This window comes from Chrysemys picta, chromosome 11, assembly GCF_011386835.1.
Source record: "Chrysemys picta bellii isolate R12L10 chromosome 11, ASM1138683v2, whole genome shotgun sequence".
NCBI lineage: Eukaryota > Metazoa > Chordata > Testudines > Emydidae > Chrysemys > Chrysemys picta.
In genome coordinates this window covers 24822844-24840793 of record NC_088801.1, presented here as the reverse complement: position 1 = coordinate 24840793, position 17950 = coordinate 24822844, and the positions used below count along the sequence as shown (strand labels likewise).

Genomic DNA, 17950 nt, shown 5'->3' with positions numbered 1-17950 from the left:
ATGGTTTTTTTTATGAGACCCGATAACTGATGGATATGTGATCTTATAAATGCTTAGACAAACTAATGCACATAATTATATTTTCCATTTGAAGTCTATTGCTAAGCATTCTAATACAATATCATTAGTTGAAATGGCCACAATGATACAGCTTGGGCAGTTTGTCACAGTAATTACAGGGTGATTATTTTTGACTGGAATAAAGATTTCAGTTTTAGTATGGTGGAAAGCACAATCACAAATTAGAAACAGTCTCAGAATAAAAAAAAGTGGTGTTTAAATATGGATTATAGTATAATTCTAAAACAATTTCTTTAAAAAGTAAAGTGCACACATTTGGCTGAATGCATGATTTTTATTACTATTATTATTATTTAGTTTTAAACTAAGGTCCTACCAAGAGAATGACACTTACCTAATTAACCGTTCCAATGTTTAAATATTTTAATGTAAGGGAGAATTTGGGCATGCTAACTAAGGTTTGTGTTATAATTTACATAACTGCTAAAATAGGCCTTTTTTTAATCGACACAAAAATAGATCATTTGTCTTCACTGTTTTCAGAATGGTTGATTAAAGTAGACAGTGTCCTAACATCTGTATTGAAAACTATATTAATCAATTGATTAATCATGAGGCATTAATCAAAATCTTCCTTAAGTGTTTTAGTTTTGGAGTGGCTCTTAATATTTTCTATCAGATTCCTTTTAAGGTGTCCATTATAGAGATTAAATTTGGGTGGTAAATATTGAGGGGTTGAGGCACATGTGGCTTTCCACTTGAAGGTCACAGCCATTGCTCATTAGTGTTACTTTTAATGGGATAAAAAGCAAAAGTTTTTAATATATGACTAAATCAATTAATCAAATGCACAGTTGATTCCCTTTCCAGTAAGCGGTCTGTATTTTCAGAATATGCAAAGGGATCTCTAGCCACTGTACATCCATAAATAGTTTAGTCTAAACTAAAGAATATTTTTATTTTAAAGAATTTAAGAGGAACATACAGTATAATGAACTGATGCATTGACTGCAATAGACTAAATTATTCTCAGCTACTTTTAAATATGCTGTTTTGTAAAAACCCATTTAAAGGAATCCTGAGTCAACCTTCATTAAGGATATATTTAAATAATATATCCTTGCCCTATACAATGAGTGTAAAGCTTCTGATTACTGGAATGAAGTGTTTTAGAATTAAACAAGTTATTTAGTTTGACTCAAGTGAACCATAGCCGTGCTATGCAACAAGCTGATCAACTGAAAATTTCAAGATTTGTGTTTCTCTGTGTTTGTTTTTGCTTGTTCCTATTTGTTTTTCCCGTCTGAAACATTAAATACCGGTACTCGAGTAAATGTATTTTGTGAAGCATCAATTATAGTACAAAAGAAAAGCAGTGATTACATATCTTTTCATGTGAATAAAAAATGTTTCTTTCTTTCTGAATTCCTCTGGGATTCTTTAAGAAAAAATTAACTATATTAGTGTGGCTATTTATACCGTAGATAGAAAATATTATCTTTTTAACTCAGTTTCCTTAAGAAATTGCTGTGTGATATTTCTATTTATTGATTTTAATTCTGAAAAAAATATATGGGGGAGGTTGGAATGGAGAGGGAGAATTCATCTGAAATTCCAGTCAGCTTTAGCATAAGTTTAAAGAAACAAGGCATCAAAATTTAGCAAACAGCAGGAAACCTCTTTGGTGTGTGTGTGTGTGTGTGTTTGTGTAAATATTTATAGTACCTGTATATTTTCAATTTGAGGCACAGAGTATTTCTTACCAGTTTTATTGTAATGTATTAAAATAATCAAATAATATTCAGAAAGGCATAACAAATGAACCATTATTATTATTTACTTGTATTATGGCAGCAGCTAGAGACCAACCAAGATCAAGACCCTTTTGTGTTAGGCACTGTACAAGCACAGAGTAAGAGAAAGACCCTGCCCCAAAATATCATCCCTTGTGTGGCTCCTTTATCAAAAGTCAGTCACACAACAAAGCACAATAGGTTCAGATGTTCAGACTTGTTGAGACATATGATGGAACAGCCAGAGTAGCTATAATCTAAAAGAGGGAAGAAATTTCCACTGAATAAAGTGGGTCTGGGAGCAGGCTTTAATGCTTTAACTACAGGGAAATGCAGCACTACTACATTTAATGCAGCACCACTAATCTCATTATGGAAGCCAGTTGCTACTGGTTTGCACTATATACTGGTTATGTTAGAATTCTTAAAAGTTCCTTTGATGTATGTTAAATGGATGTTATATATAGGTTATTACATATTTCAAGCTATTAAAATGCACAGGAAATGTTTTAAGCTTTGAAAAAATGTTACTTGGACTACTTGTCACACAATTACATGGAAAAGAAATGTGTCTTAAAGTCTTGAAAAAATCAGCAATATATATCTGAAAATAAAATAAAATCTACTCCTGTGTTATTGTTCCACAGCTGAGCTCTGTTTTCATTTTGCTATTGGTGGTGAAGGTTGGTTGCCTTCAGCAGGGAAGGAAATGCAATCTGCATAATTCCCATTAGTTCTTCATTGCACAAATATATACTGATAATAATTCTATAGTGGGTTAGTTTGTGGCTAATCATCTTTATGCTTAGCAGCAGGTGCTGTGGCAGTACTGAAAAAAGTATCATGCATTTTAGAAATTATGGCTGTATAATTCATCTATAAAACACCTTTCTTGTTAACAAAATTATGTTCAACAGCTCATCAATTCAGCTCTTGGAGAATACAACCGTGTTACTGGCATGTAGGCTTTATCACTATTGTGTTATCAAGAGCCACTGACAGAGACAGAAACCAGGGAGAGAAACTAGGCTTTGAGATGATATACTCAGAACATAGAGGCTATTTCATATTTTCAGATGGTCAGGGGAACATGGGAGAGGCATTTTCTGACCACTCTACATGTACAGGAAATAAATGTATAATATGTATAGGTTGGAAAAAGAGAGTGGATAGGTATAGAGAAAAGGGACATAGTGATTCACAGTGGGCCAGTTAGTGGTTTTGAGATCTTTGAAGAGGGAAGATAAGAGGGGTTGGGGGTAAATAGTGAAATAATGGACAAGAATAGTGGGAAGTGGGATATGTATATCATTTCAATTTATAGAAATGTGCCTGTTCAATGCTTAGAGCATGTACATGTGTGCTCATTAGAAAAATCAACTTCTTGGACCAATGTCCAACAAGTGGAACTTTTCCAGACTCCTGCATTTATCCACAATGAGAACTTTTCCAGCATCAGCCACCAAATCAATTCTCTCCCTCCCACTTCAGCCCTACTTTCCTACTCTGGGAAAAGGCTAGGAGGATGAAATAGTTTTGCATCTTAACCTGAAGACCAATAAATCATGCATGGGGGGGAAGATACATGGAGTGGAAGGAGAAATAGAAAGGAACACGTAGAAGGATGATTGGGGAAGAAATGAAGCTGAAGAGAAGAGTCAGAAAATGTAACTGTAAAAGATGAGTTAACAGACTAGTCGGAGTGAAAAATTAAGTAATGAATGTCTCAGGAAGATATGTTGGAAGGAAAGCAAACACTCAGAAAGGAAAACATACAACAAGGTAGAGCAGAAAGAGGAAAAGTAGAGTGAGAGATAAGGAAGAACAAAGCAAGGGAGATGGGCTTAAAATGATTTTTAAGGGAAGTCACATGCAAAAAATATTACAATAAATGCATCAAAGCAATCTAGTCTTGGGCACATTGAACCCTGATGTGTCTGTTCACCCCACACTTGCCCTGAAAGGGTTAATGTAAGCTAAGAAACAGGCCAATGAACCACACAGGCCACAGCTGAGGGGAATTAGGTGGCTTAAATAATCCTCTGGCTGAATGAGGGAGCCCAGCAGAGGAGGAAAAAGCTGGATTTACAAAGGCAGGAAGCAGATTGCAGAGGGGGCTGCAGGGAGGTAGTCTGCAGTCACTTCCTGGGAGAAGGGAGTGTGTTTGGGGCTACAGAGGCAAGTAGCCCACAGTTACTCCCTGGGAGGAGGGAGTTGTGGGGCTGGCAAACCCAGGGAAGTGGGGAGAGCCAGAAGATAAGGAAAGGCTCAGGGAAAAAGTAGCAAGAGTCAGGAGTGTGCAGACCTTGGCTGCTGATTAGAGGGTCCCTGAGCTGGAACAGGCCTGGCTTCCTCTGCCAGCCACTGGGGAAGTGGCACAGACCAGGCAGTAGAGAGTGGACTGCCTGGGACAGCTTGCCCTGAAAGACTTTGATACTCTGGAAGAGGAAAACACCCATAGTGACTTGGCCAGAGGGAAAATCACAAAGAAGGAGCACCCAGAGGCACTGAGAGAGAGTGACAGTATAGTGTGCAGTGAACAGCAGAATGGGGCCCTGGACCTGGAAGGTGCTAGCCCCCAGAGCAGCCAGGAGGAGGCGCCCACCTTCAGTAAGTGGACCCTGTGACAGTCTGTTTTACATAAAGCATGGGATTTTCAAACTTTGGTGCCTATCTTCAGATACCCACATTCATAATTGGTAGAGCTGGTCAGACATAATCTATTTTTTCCATGGAAAATTTAAATGAAAATGTTCTAATAAAAAAAAAATTAGTAGACAATTTTGCCTTTTTTTCTTTAATAAAAATGCTTAGTTTAAAACAATAACATTTTTGGCTGAAAACAAACATTTTAAAATTTGATTTTTCTGACAAAAGAAAATTTTTTAGAGGGAAGCAGACACTTCCTGTGAACATTTCCATTTTCACTTTGTCAAAAGACTAATTTTCCATCACCAATCTTTTGACAGGAAATTATGACCAGCAGTAATTGTTAGGCTCATAAAAATGTGTCTTGGTTTTCTAAGGTCAGGAGCATTAGCATGCCTAACTGATGTCAATGGAAGTTGTGGGTGTTTTGCAGCTCTGAAAATTAGGCTAATTTTAGGTATCTAAATATAGATATTGAGGTCTAAATATTGGCATCCAAGTTTGCAAACATGCACTTTTCAGAATAGATAGCCTCTTCAGAGTGAAGGTAAAAACTAGTGTTGTGTGACACTTTCCATATTTACTTTGAAGGTAAAAAAGAATGTTTCTGTAGTTTTGAAGAAAATTGCTAAGAGTTACTTTGTTTAAAAATTTACTTTGACTTGAACTTGTCCTTTACCTAACATTTTATTTCTCCCTCTAGATCAAAATGGCTTTAAACTTTCTAGATAATTAAATCACCTTGAAAACTTATGCACTGTGGAAAACAAGTTGTAATTAAGTATTAATGACTTTTGTTAGATAGTTTGGGGTCTGTTAAGAATAATGAGAGTTTTTGCCATTAATCTGAGTGGGAGCAGGATTGGACAGTGTGTGTGTGTGTGTGTGTGTGTGTGTGTGTGTGTAAGAGGGAGAGTATATCCCCCCCCCATTGGTTAATTGTAGTTTAGAATACATGTCTGTTTCTATACATAACTGAGATCTTGTTCAAGTGGTGGTTAGAAAACGAAACTGTGTCTTTGGAGTAAGCTTGTAGTCGTGGCTCTTCTGGTACATGTTCTGTACATTATGGACAGGGGATGGATTCTCGATTGTTACATTTGCAACCACAGTTCCTTTATGAGTATTTTGATCTCCACTGTAACTCAAAAAAGAAAAACCCATGTTAATTTACGTCTCCCTGACAACTAGAACATTTTCTGAAATTTTTAATTAAAACATGCTTTTTCAGATTTACACAACAGTAATAATAAAAAAAATCACATTTCAACCATAGATTTTGATAATGTATGGAAAGAAATAGTAAATATTTTTAAAAATTTGCTATTTGAAAGCTAGAGAAGGTTTTAATGTCGATTTGTAGCCAATAGAGGGGAAAAATTACAGTAAAGAATATTGCCATCATCATCTAACTCCAAAGAGGTACTTCTGCTACTGCTACATTCTCTCCAGAATGCTCCCTGCACTGAGGGGAAGTATTCAGTGGTTCACTTTCCAAATGGGGTAACAGGAATTGAGAGTTTGTTACCTGTCAAGGGTAACTGAGGAAGCTTGTGGCAAACCTGTGAACATCTGGATGTAGCAGACCTATATCTTAGCTACTAGATGATAGGTTCAAGTCTCTATAGTTAGACCACCTGTAAAATCGGGATTAATATTTACTCATCTCTGAAAAACATAGACAAAAAAGTGAAAAGCACAATCTCAATTTTTCCACATGTTGTAATTAATGCAAAGAGACATTAAACTGACTGAGGCCTTGCGGCCTAATGGGTTAGGTGGTGAGCCTAAAAAAAAGAAGACTTGAGTTCTAGTTTTGGTTTTGACCCTTCCCTATGATTTTAGTACTTTTTACCAATCTATGGAGTGATGACAGACACTGCTATCCCTGCCTGCATGGCTAATGTAGCTATGTAGTGATCTTGTGTATGTTCTCATGTACATTAAATGAGCTAAGGTTCCACAGGAGCCATTTTTACTTTACCCAGCACCACTTGCTGTGTTAATAATCTGGATCCATCAATCCCAAACAAAATGAAATGCAGAGGGTGCAGCATGGAAGAAGGCACAGAGATGATTGTGTGGGAAGTAGACAAAGAAGTAATTTAGTAGAATTGGTCAAAAATTTTCCACAGAACATGTTTCCATCTTAAAATGCTGTTTCAATGGAATCAAAACGTTCTGTGCAAATATATCAGTTTCATCAAAACATGTCATGGAAACCAGGCAGACAGACTGGCTGGCCAACCAGCTTGCCTGGTTTCCTGCCAGCCAGCCAGTTGGCTGCTGACTTCCCGGCTTGCAGACAGGTGGGCTGCTTGGCTAGCATGTGGATGGGCTGTCCAGCTCCCTAGTGGCACAGCCAGCTTGCCATGCAGCCCGTCCTGATGGCTGCCTAGCGCCCCAGCTGCCCAGTGGGCTAAGTAGGCACTGAAACAGATTGCTCCATTTCACTGGAAATTCTGTGATGTTGACACACTTAATTCTGATGCAGAATGATACACAACATTGACAAACCAGAACTTCCCATAAAACAGAAATTCTGTTTTTTTGGCAGCTCTGGAATTGAGGTTGCCATTGGACAGGAGTGGGCAGTAAGTGATGGGATAAAAGACTAATCAAAGTTGTAGGCCAAAGCCGCGTTATGCAGGGGCGGCTCCAGGCACTAGCTCAGCAAGCGCGTGCCTGGGGCGGCAAGCCGCGGGGGGCGGCGTGTCGGTCGCTGTGAGGGTGGCAGTCAGGTGGCCTTCGGCACCGTGCCTGCGGGAGGTACCGCGGTTTCGGCGGCAATTCGGCGGCGGGTATGCTGAAGCCACGTGACTGGCAGATCACCCGCAGAAATGCCGTGGAATCCGCGTGACCGCCCGCAGGCACGCCGCCGAAGGCCGCCTGACTGCCGTGCTTGGGGCAGCAAAAAACATAGAGCCGCCCCTGGTGTTATGACAGACATGAGTAGGTAATGAGTAGTAGTAATCTAGGGTAATACTGATGTGTGCGTATATGCATTGTAATAAGTTTGCTGTAGCTCATTCACCAGGTTGCAGGGTAGTGAGAGGCCAGTGGATTGGAAAGAACAAGTGTTCTTTGGGATGGTGTCACCCTCAGCCAGCTTTAGGGAACACAGGCAATTCAGTGTGAGGGCTCAGACTTCACTAAAGGATTATTAGATTTAAAGACACAAGGGCAGATCCTCAGCTGCTGTAAAAGTGCCATAGTGCCATTCAAGTCAGTAGAGATGACAATTTACACTAGCTGAGGATCTGCCTCAGGGTGGTCTGACTTTATTAATCTGATGCCCCTTAAACTTGGTATCTCTAGTGTGAGTAAAAAGAAACACTGAGTTTAACTGTTGAAAAACAAATGTATTTCTGAGGTCATCAGGTTTCAATTTTGGAGGAGTGTCTTTTAAAGTCAAATTAAGAGTTGTTAAAGATGGACACTGCAAATGGAAAAATACAGCTTTAATAATGGCACTCCACACATCATGACTATGCTATAACTGCTGCATTTGTTATCACTGCTCTCTGACTCCTGCTTTTTATTAGCATGTGACTCAATTGTTCAAACAATACGTCTGAACATGGATGTCATATTTTTGTTGTGGCAAGAAGCCTACTTTTGACCTTTCTTTCTGAGCATGACACTAGTTGAATCCTGCTTCAGTTCCTGGCAATCGACTAAACCCTTTGAGAGTTCACTAGTTAATTACTGCTAAGTGAATTTTTAATTTGCTCCTAAGATTACATGGTGAATACGGTCATTACTGTTAAGTTTATTTTAGAAATTGGCACTAGAGGGAGCTAAGTAATTGTATCATTTATGTGTCTGAGAAAAAAACGATTCATTTCGAAACTTGCATTTTTTTCCTGAACTTGCTGATTTTACAAATATGGCCGCTATGTCTCAGCAAGTTATAAGCAATAATGAATTAGTTAATTTTCTTAGTAAAAACTGCTATGCTAAGATTATTAAATTATTCTATTTCTACTTAGGGACAGTAGTGACCAGTCAGTAAATTAGGATTTCTAGGACTCTTTTGGGAGAGTGATTTTGTTCAACTATCCTTGTTTATCCTTATTTTGGTTTTAACAGAATGACAATGCTAATAGTTACCTTCCCAAAATGTTTGTTCCCAAATGTTACTGGATGGATGCCCTTATAGAATATAGGCGCTCTATGCAGAGCAAAAGGAATTATCTGTGGTATAGTTCATGGGGACTTTTGGAGATTTCCTGATTGTGGGAAGGCTGGCTGGAAAACAATAATTCTGTTCCTGAGAAATTGAGATTTCAAAATGTTTTGCCTGTGGTGTAAAATGAAAATGAGACCTTCTGGAAATTTTCAGGGAAAAAGGGGGAAGAGCCTGATCAACCCACCCCAGAATACCAAATAGCATGGTGGTCATGTCATCTACACAGGATGTAGGAGACCCAGATTAAAATCCCTCCTCTGACTGATTTGGAGCAAGGACTTGAACCCGGGTCTCCTATGTCACAGACAAGTGCTCTAGGTACCCAGCTGTAGAGTCTGTCTTTCTCACTAAATTGCTTCTATTGAAGCTGTTCCAGTTTAATTAAATCTATAAATAATTAAATATTAATTGGCCACTGACTCAATAGCCTGGTAGTGAGGGCATTCAGTTGGAATGTGGAAGACCCGTGTGCAAATCCCTGTTCTGAATCAGGCAGAGCAGAGCCTTGTATGTGAGTTCCTATATGCCAGGTTAATGCACTGCTTCTCCCCCCCCCCCCCCTTGTAGTTTTTGACCAGAAATTCCTGGACAAAAGGAACTGAGAACCATTTTCAATGGGGAAAAAATATTGAAAATTTGAGTCAGCACTAGACTCTATGCAAAATCCATTTTTTTTAATTTTTATTTTTTTAAAAGTAAGGGTCCAAGCCAACTCGCACTCAATAGACATATTCCATTGATTTAGCTGTTTTGGGACATTAATCTGCATAACTCCTAGGTCAGACTTCCAATGGAATTCTGTCTTCAGAACTGCATGTACTTATCTCTGAAACATGGGCTAACATGCTGAACTGCAGGATTCTACTGTAATCCTGAAGAGTTTTGTAATTACTTTCAAATTCTCTCACTAACTCTGCTGCAGAATTCTATAAAGACAAACAGCTCCTTTTTAGCACTATGGGATTTATTTCTATACCACCATTTGAAAAATTACTTAATTGAAGTCTATTTTGGGAACTTTTAGCATAGTTGGTGACATTATAAAAAAAATTATATTGCCAGTTCTCCAAATAAACCATGGGTCTGAGAGATGCTAGGAGGAGAGTACACTTATAACGTCTGTGGATGATTCCAAGCTGGAAGGGGTTGCAAGTGTTTTGGAGGACAGGATTAAAATTTCAAAATGATCTGGACAAACTGGAGAAATGGTCTGAAGTAAATAGGATGAAATTTGATAAGGACGACTACAAAGTACACCTTTACCCCGATATAACGCTGTCCTCGGGAGCCAAACAATCTTACCGTGTTATAGGTGACTTATATCGAACTTGCTTTGATCTTCTGGAGTGCGTAGCCCTCCCCCCCCGCCCGGAGCACTGCTTTACCACGTTACATTTGAATTTGTGTTATATCATGTCGCGTTATATCGGGGTAGAGGTGTACTCCACTTAGGAAGGAACAATCTGTTTCACACATAAAAATGGGAAATGACTATCTAGGAAGGAGTACTGCAGAAAGGGATCTGGGGGTCATAGTGGATCACAAGCTAAAATATGTGTCAGCAATGTAACACTTGAAAAAACAAACAAACATCATTCTGGGATGTATTAGCAAGAGTGTTGTAAGCAAGATACGAGAAGTAATTCTTCCACTCTACTCCACGCTGATTAGACCTCAACTTGAGTATTGTGTCCAGGTCTGGGCACCACATTTCAGGAAAGATGTGGACAAATTGGAGAAAGTCCAGAGAAGAGCAACAAAAATTGATTAAAGGTCTAAAAATCATGACCTATGAGGGAAGATTGAAAAAATGGATTTGTTTAATCTGGAGAAGAGAAAACTAAGAGGGGACATAAGGCTTTCAAGTACATAAAAGGTTGTTATAATGAAGAGGGTGGAAAAACTGTTCTCCTTAATCTCTGAGGATAGGACAAGAAGCAATGGGCTTAAATTGCAGCAAGGGCAGTTTAAGTTGGACATTAGGAAAAGCTCCCTAACTGTCCGGGTGGTTAAGCACTGGAATCAATTGCCTAGAGAAGTTGTAGAATCTCCATCACTGGAGATTTTTAAGAGCTTGTTAGACAAACCCCTGTCAGGGATGATCTGGATAATACTTAGTCCTGCCATGAGTGCAGGGGACTAAACTAGATGACCTTTCAAGGTCACTTCCAGTCCTACGATTCTATGATTGCATGGACATTCTTGCAAATTGTTGGTAAATTTAAACACAAATAATTTAATTCAGGGTCTCCAAAAGGTTTGTGGTCTAAGCCTCATGGAGTCTCCACAATCCTCTATCACCACAGACCCTTAATATACACAAACATTTTCTGGATATCTTCAGTGGATTTCCCCCTCATGTTATGCCCTTATCCTGCCCTGATCCTGAGATGTCTCTTTGTCCCAGGCAACTAAGGGGAGGCTGGCAGGCCAGTTTCCTCTTAGGGGGCAATGTAAGGAGATTGTAATGTATCTTTTTCCAGCAATTGTTTTTTCAGGTCATGGACCTTCTCAGCTCTTTCTCCCCTTCCCTGGGCGATCACGAAAGAGGCAGCTGCTCCTTCTAGGGGTCTCAGTAATAAAGGTTTGGCACACAGGATAGTGCTGATGACACAATCCATTATTTGTTAGCCTCAGTCTGCTGGTCTTCCTAGTGGTTATAAATGTTAATCTGTAACATGAAAGTTGCAGGAATCCATTGACTCCAATCAGTGCTGTTGTATCTTCACTTCCTTGTGTTTTGAAAATTGTATGCCGAGAAAGCATAATAACAAAATACAACTACTATGTGGTAGTATGGCCAGTTAATTAAAATGCATATGTGTCAAGGGTTGAGGTCCAGGTAGATGACCTGAGCTACTCGATTGATGAGACGATTTATCTGCCATTCACTGGACACCTGTCATTAACTACTATCTCTGAACCTTGGTGTCTTCCTTTACTCACAACAGTTCCTTCTACAGTCTCCTGTTCAGCCACTGAAGTGGATCGACTGCCTGGAGTCTGTTTGGTGCTCCTGATGTTTTTCATTGTCAGTGACTGGGTGGATGGGTGTTATTTAGTCAGTAGCATAGGTCCACGTCAGTGGTGTGTCACCAGTTACCAAGCAACAGAGGATTAGTATCCTCCCTGGCTTTGTTTTGATGATGCCCCATAGAGATGGTTATGATATTCTCTTGATAAGGATGGTTTAACTGTTTGCTTTCTGTGGAAAACCTAAGGTTCTCTTCCGCCTGTAATGGGGGTAACTGTTTGACATTCCTTTTATGGCTTACAAACTATGAATCCCTTGGATATGCCAGTGCTGCTGCTTTTTAAAAATCAAGTCACTTGCTATTTGAATTCATTTTTCTGTTACAACATTTCATGGTGCCCAATAATGTCTTGATATGGTTGCATGAACAGATATCAAAAAGAATTGCCTGACTAAGAGTTGCTCATGAATTGTGGACCATTTATTAACACTTATGGAATTCCTTGGTAAGGACATAGTGATTTACAATGTGTTATGACATTGATACTTGATGTGTTGTGCAACAGAGCTATTTCAAATAAATATATGTAGTAGTATACTCATAAGAGGGGTTCTTTAGGTCAAATCTGTTTCACCATTTGTACAAGGGCAATCAGTAATGGTGTGTCATTCTTTTGCATGTTGCTTCTAGTTTTATTATACATTTTGCCTTTGGGTAAGTTGTCTCCAATGACAGCATTTATGCGTGGCCAGAACAAGACATCTTGACCTCTCTTTTTACACTTCTTACCAAGATGTGCACTGTGGATTACGCTTACATTCTGATATAATGATACATTACCCTTTGCCCAGAATGCCACCATATTTACCTCTAGAGTTCCATTCAAATGTTTTATATGGGGAAATGCCTGGGCTGTTTGTGTTGGCTTTCAATTTAGAATCATTTTCTCAAGATAGACAAATATTGATTTGGAAATGGGTGGTACTTGAATCATTTTTACTTCATACTGCAGCTTACAAATAATGTGATATCTAATTAGTTCTTTTATTGATTAAACTCCCATTATTTAAATTTATTCTGTACTACAGGTTAAACATTCAGTGGTCTCACCCGGCAATGGATTTCTCGTAAAGAAACTGAGCCTTTCCCAAATGACGTACTCTTATGGATCACAGTATTCCTAACATTTTTGAATTACTTTGGTTGGCAATTTTCAGTCACTTAATACTTCCACTGGAGTTTACTGTAGATCTGCAATTCCTCTCTATCTGTCACAGGTAGCAGTGTGGACAATTTCATCCTCTCTAGTTCTTTTACAATATTGCTTGCTCCCAGCAAAGTTTGGTAGACCTGTGACAACCTCCTTCAGTTCCCTGCCACATTCCATTTCAAACTGAGGGATTTGGGTAGCTTTGTTTGCTTCATTTTTGTCAGATTTTCTTCTGATGTCATAAAGGTGTGACACATAGAAGTGCTTCTAGGAAATGAATTTTTATTTTCTGCCCTCAACCATATGTTATGGAGAAGGATTACAGAAGATTATGTCCCTGTCAGTTGGCAGTAGGAAAGTATCTACCGATACAGTAACAATTGTATTACCCACAACCCTCTTGTAAGGTAGGCAAGTATTATCCCAATGCACAGACAAGAAATAGAAACACTTAGAAGGTGAGATGGAGATTTTCAAAGTTAAGTGTATACAATTGCATGCAAATATTTATGCCTGATTTATGCATAGAATAAGTAAATATATGTCTAACTGGCTGTATGTGCCTATAGGGAACTTGTGTGTGTGCATATTGGATATCCATAGACATAAGTTAGGCCTAGCCTTGAGAATCTGGCCCTGAATGACTTGCTCAAGATCACACATTGAGGCAGTGGCGGTGCTGGGAGTAGAACTTTGTACTTCTGACTTTTCTGCTGCTAAGACTCTCCTTTCACACCAGCTGTTCATGGCTTTTTTTTCTTTGAGCTTCTCTCCCAAGCCCTCTCTCTGGAGGAAGGGGAAAGAACTGATGTTAGGAAGGCAACCTGACTGGCTGACATGAGAAGAAGGGGAGGGAGTCTCAGCAATTGACCCTACTCATCTTGGCAGCTAGTCAAAAAAAAAAATAGACTAAGCAAGTGAGCTGCAGGTGGGGTCAGAATCTTGGGTGGGTAATTAGAAGATCTGGCCATGAAGCTATATTTCGCATCTGCTAAAAATTTTGAGGTTTTCGAAAAATGTTTGTCCTGAAGCAAGATAAAGACTCAAAAAATTTCACAGAACTGAAATTCCACAATATTTTGTTTCTGAATTACCAAAATATTCTGGCTGTGGGAACTTTTTGGTCTTTCTGAAATGAAACATGCTCCCCACCCCTTCTGGAAGCTTGGACTTTGTAGCAGCCCGTCAGGTGAGCTGCCCAGGAACTGGGAAGCCTAGCAGCCTGCTTGGTGAGTTGCTGGGGTGTTTAGGAACCCCAACTAACAATGGCTTCCAAGTTTCCTGCTAGGCAATTCTGCCTAGAGTTTCATAGAAATTGATATACAGTATCAGCATTTTCTGATGGAAAAACATCTCACTGGACCTTTTTTTACCAGCTGTAGTAGTGAGAAAGCAGATGGCTAGGTAGCCTTCACAAGAGGGTGAGGGGAATGGGACCAAGCAAGCAATACTGCAGCTGGTTCAGGAAGGTCCACAACACCTGAGGCTCCACAAAAAGAGGTAAGGAGTGACAGCAGTTATTTTAGGAGGGTTGGGGAAGGTGACAATTCGTTTTGGGAAGAGGGCAAGTGATGAGGAATCGGGGCAGAAGGGAAGGATTGTGTATATGTAAGGGGGTATTATTAGCGAGTTTAGGGAGGAAAGAGGGAGAGTTTTGGACATTAGGCGTGTTCCTGGGTACCCTGTGTGAGTACACATGAAGGGATGTGCTAAGTTTGCTGTGGGCTGGTTGAAGGGAGGCAAAGCTGTGTGTGTGTGTCTGGGGGTGTCCCTTATGAAGTAAACAGATATTTTCTTCAAGATCTAGAGTTGAGAAGGATTGTTTCACAGAGGAGAGATTGGGGAACAAGGCAGAGATGGGCAGGTTTTGGAGGGCCAGGCATTAAAAGCAAGACCAGAAAAAGAAAGCCACCAACATACCTCTCCAAGCCAAACCTGGTCGGAAAAATCAGCTGAGCAGCTTTGAAACCATAGTGTGATGATAGAGTGCTGGGTGACAAGCTGCTCTTTGGCTCCTCATTCAGATTCTCAAGAATTTAGGAGAAAGGAGAATAAGGGGGTGTGAAAGAAAGAAGTGGCAGATTTGAATGACCCTTCCCCACTTGATGGTGACCCCTTAACATTTTGATATTATATTTTTGACCCTGGAGTTGAAAATGTTGGTCTCCACTTCTCTAGAGCATGCACAGATGAAGCGATAAGTAGTGTCCATGCCAAATAGTACCCTTCCCTAAGATTCATAGGGCTCTCACAAATGTCCAAAGTGGGTATGGAGGTTAGAATCAAGGAGAAGAGGCACATTCCTCCTAAATGTATTGTATCATATAAAGACCTTCTAAACACTGCCTCCATCACTGTTTTTTTCAGAGTTATTGCTCTCCTAAACTGCATTATCTGTAATGTATTTATGCAGAATGTGTATAACAGTGCTTGAAAGCAACATGGTGTTCAACACTTCGGGAGAGTAGCAAGTAAGTCCACTTGTGTGGGAGGGGGAGACTTTGCAAACTGGAGAAAACCCCTCTATTATAACTGTTGTGTGGAATGTCCAAGGCAACTTCCATGAATAGCTGTGACTACGTGACATTTCCTGACAGTACCTCCAACTAGTAACAGAATGGGTGCTTGCATAGAATGGTACAATAGAGCATGAATTGTGTTCCTGGTTCAGTGGATCTTTTAGCAAACTACTTGCCTTATGCATGTTTTTCTGTACCAGTGAAGCCCATATCCCTTAATTATTTCTTCCCTTAGCTGGAATAACTTACTGTCTGCTGCATTATCACATGAATAACTACCAGAGATGTTGCTGGATACCTCTACTTTTAATGTCTGTTAAAGTTAAGGTATCTCTGAAATATTTAGGGGAAATTTTCAAGCGTAGGTGCCTAGTTTTTACAAATCAAATCCGTATTTAGGCACCTGAATAAACAGAATGATTTTCAGAGGTGCTGAGCACCAGCAGCTTCCACTGAAGTGAACAAGAGATGCATGGATGCTTGGTGCCTTAAAAACTCATGCTACTTATTTAGGTGCCCGAATATGGATTTAGGTGACTTACTTTAGGCACATGAATTTGGCTTTAGCACTCAGGAACATCATGTGGATTTGGAATACACTCTGGAGTAGTTGGGTTGCATTCAAAATAGATTATTTTGATGGCTTGTAACATGTAATGTTGCTCTCCTTTTTTGCATGCAGCTTAGAGGAATTGTCTCTACCTTTGTAATATAACAGTAGTATGAAACTACACAAGCTAAGAAGTACCTCTGATTGTAAGTTCAGTAGTATAACAGATGCATATTAACTCCCACCTGCAACTGACCTATGATGTCTGCCTCCATCATCTACTTGTTAAATTTTCAGACAAGCATGTTTGTGCTTTCTCCCAGGCTGCCCTTACACTTGGGAGGAACTCCTGATAAACATCTGTAAAGCTATCTTATTATCCTCCAATCCCTCCTTTAAACTCCTGTTTGCTGTGATGCCTACAAAAAAATTGACAATGGTTAGACCACTGGTGTGCTGAAACCACTACCTATCATGATGACCAATATTGTCTTACTATTTATACAACCATCTGTATGACTGTATCCATCTGCTATCTCTTGTCTAATACTTGGATTGTAAAGCCTTTGGGGCAAAGATAGTCTTTTTGTTGTGTTTGTACAGCACCTAGCACAATGAGGTCCTGATCTCTGACTGGGGCTCCTACATGCTCTGAGAATACAAATTCATAATAAATAAATGACTATTTAAAAGACAGACTTCTGGGGTGAATTAAATGGGTGACCTTTTGTTTTCCTATTTTTAGAAAAGGAGGTGAGAGCATAATAGAATGGAAACTGCTTATTCTAAATTTAAGGTTGAAGCACTCCCTGTTATAACAGCGAATGTCCAGAATTGAATAAGTGAGCTATGAGTTTGAAAACCAAATATAAAGGTTGTCAAAGAAACATTGACATGAATGAAACAACTTTTGAGAACTGTGTGGCAAGGTCAAACTGTAAAAGGCTGAATAAGAGCAGTGCTCTCCGTAACTCTCCAATAAATCAAGCTCTGCTAACTTCAAATGATATGCCAAAATGAGACTCCACTGACTGTTCTTCATAATGTGATTGATCCATGTTCTTTCTTGCATGTTTTGATCAGCAGTAAAATATTTAATAATGTTGCCAGTTACACTTTCATCTTCATACTTCAGAGTCAACACTCCGTTGATATCAATAAGGTTGATATCAATGGGTGCTTGAATAGAATGGTTAAATGGAACATGAATTGTTTTCCTGTTTTAATGGATCTTTACCTGTGTCAGCTATTGTTTCAGGCTGCCTATAGACTCCGGCAGACATTGCTGCATTGGTTTAAACTCTCTTCACATTTTTAAGAGTATCTTAAGAGAACCATCAGGGCGAGAGACTATTTTTTTTGTTTGTTTGCCTGTTTTTAAATGTAAACTTAAATTCTAGGGCACAAGATGGCAGCATAAGGAAAAAAGTTTGGCAATGTTTGGGAAAAATTGTCTTGCTAAACTTGTGAACTGACTCAGTTCAAGGACTGGTTGTGGTTTTAAAAAGATTTAAACAGTGAATGGGTTAAAGATTTTCACCAGGAAAATCCATAATTTGAACAACCTTTTCCAATAATAATAAAAAAAAAATCCAAAAAGCCAGCCTCATAAGTGATTTTCCTCCCCCAAACCAGAGCTTCTCTTTTTAAAAATAAACATTCTAAATTCTATTCTTCATCTTACATCAGAAGCAAAATAAACACCCAAGTGAAAAACACCCAAGTGAAAAACAGTCAAGGTACTTGCTCCCAAACCATAAAAGACAATTCTTAAGAAATACCCAGAAGCTTGTTTCAGTCATTTAAATGTGCCCTGATGCTAAATCCCTTTATTATGTACATCAGGACATATTGTACCATTTAAAATAGAAGACTAAATTTCATAAGCACCTCTTTATATACTAATGTGCTGAACCCTGAATTGTTTGTGCTGACTGCAATTGAGCAGAATTAAGCTCTTTGGTAGCAACCTTTGAGTAGTGCTGAACAAGAATTCATAGCTCTATAGAACCAAATATATGAAATGCCCAGTGCTTTATTG

General features: G+C 39.1%; 1 long non-coding RNA gene across 1 annotated transcript in view; it reads left to right on the top strand.

Moving 5' to 3' along the window:
• Nucleotides 1–3886: 3886 nt before the first annotated feature.
• LOC135974243 (uncharacterized) overlaps nucleotides 3887–17950 on the top strand; it is a 56788-nt gene continuing 42724 nt past the window's right edge. Inside the window, exon 1 of the long non-coding RNA XR_010591467.1 lies at nucleotides 3887–4424. This is a non-coding gene — a long non-coding RNA (uncharacterized LOC135974243). The remainder of the gene's footprint in view (nucleotides 4425–17950) is intronic.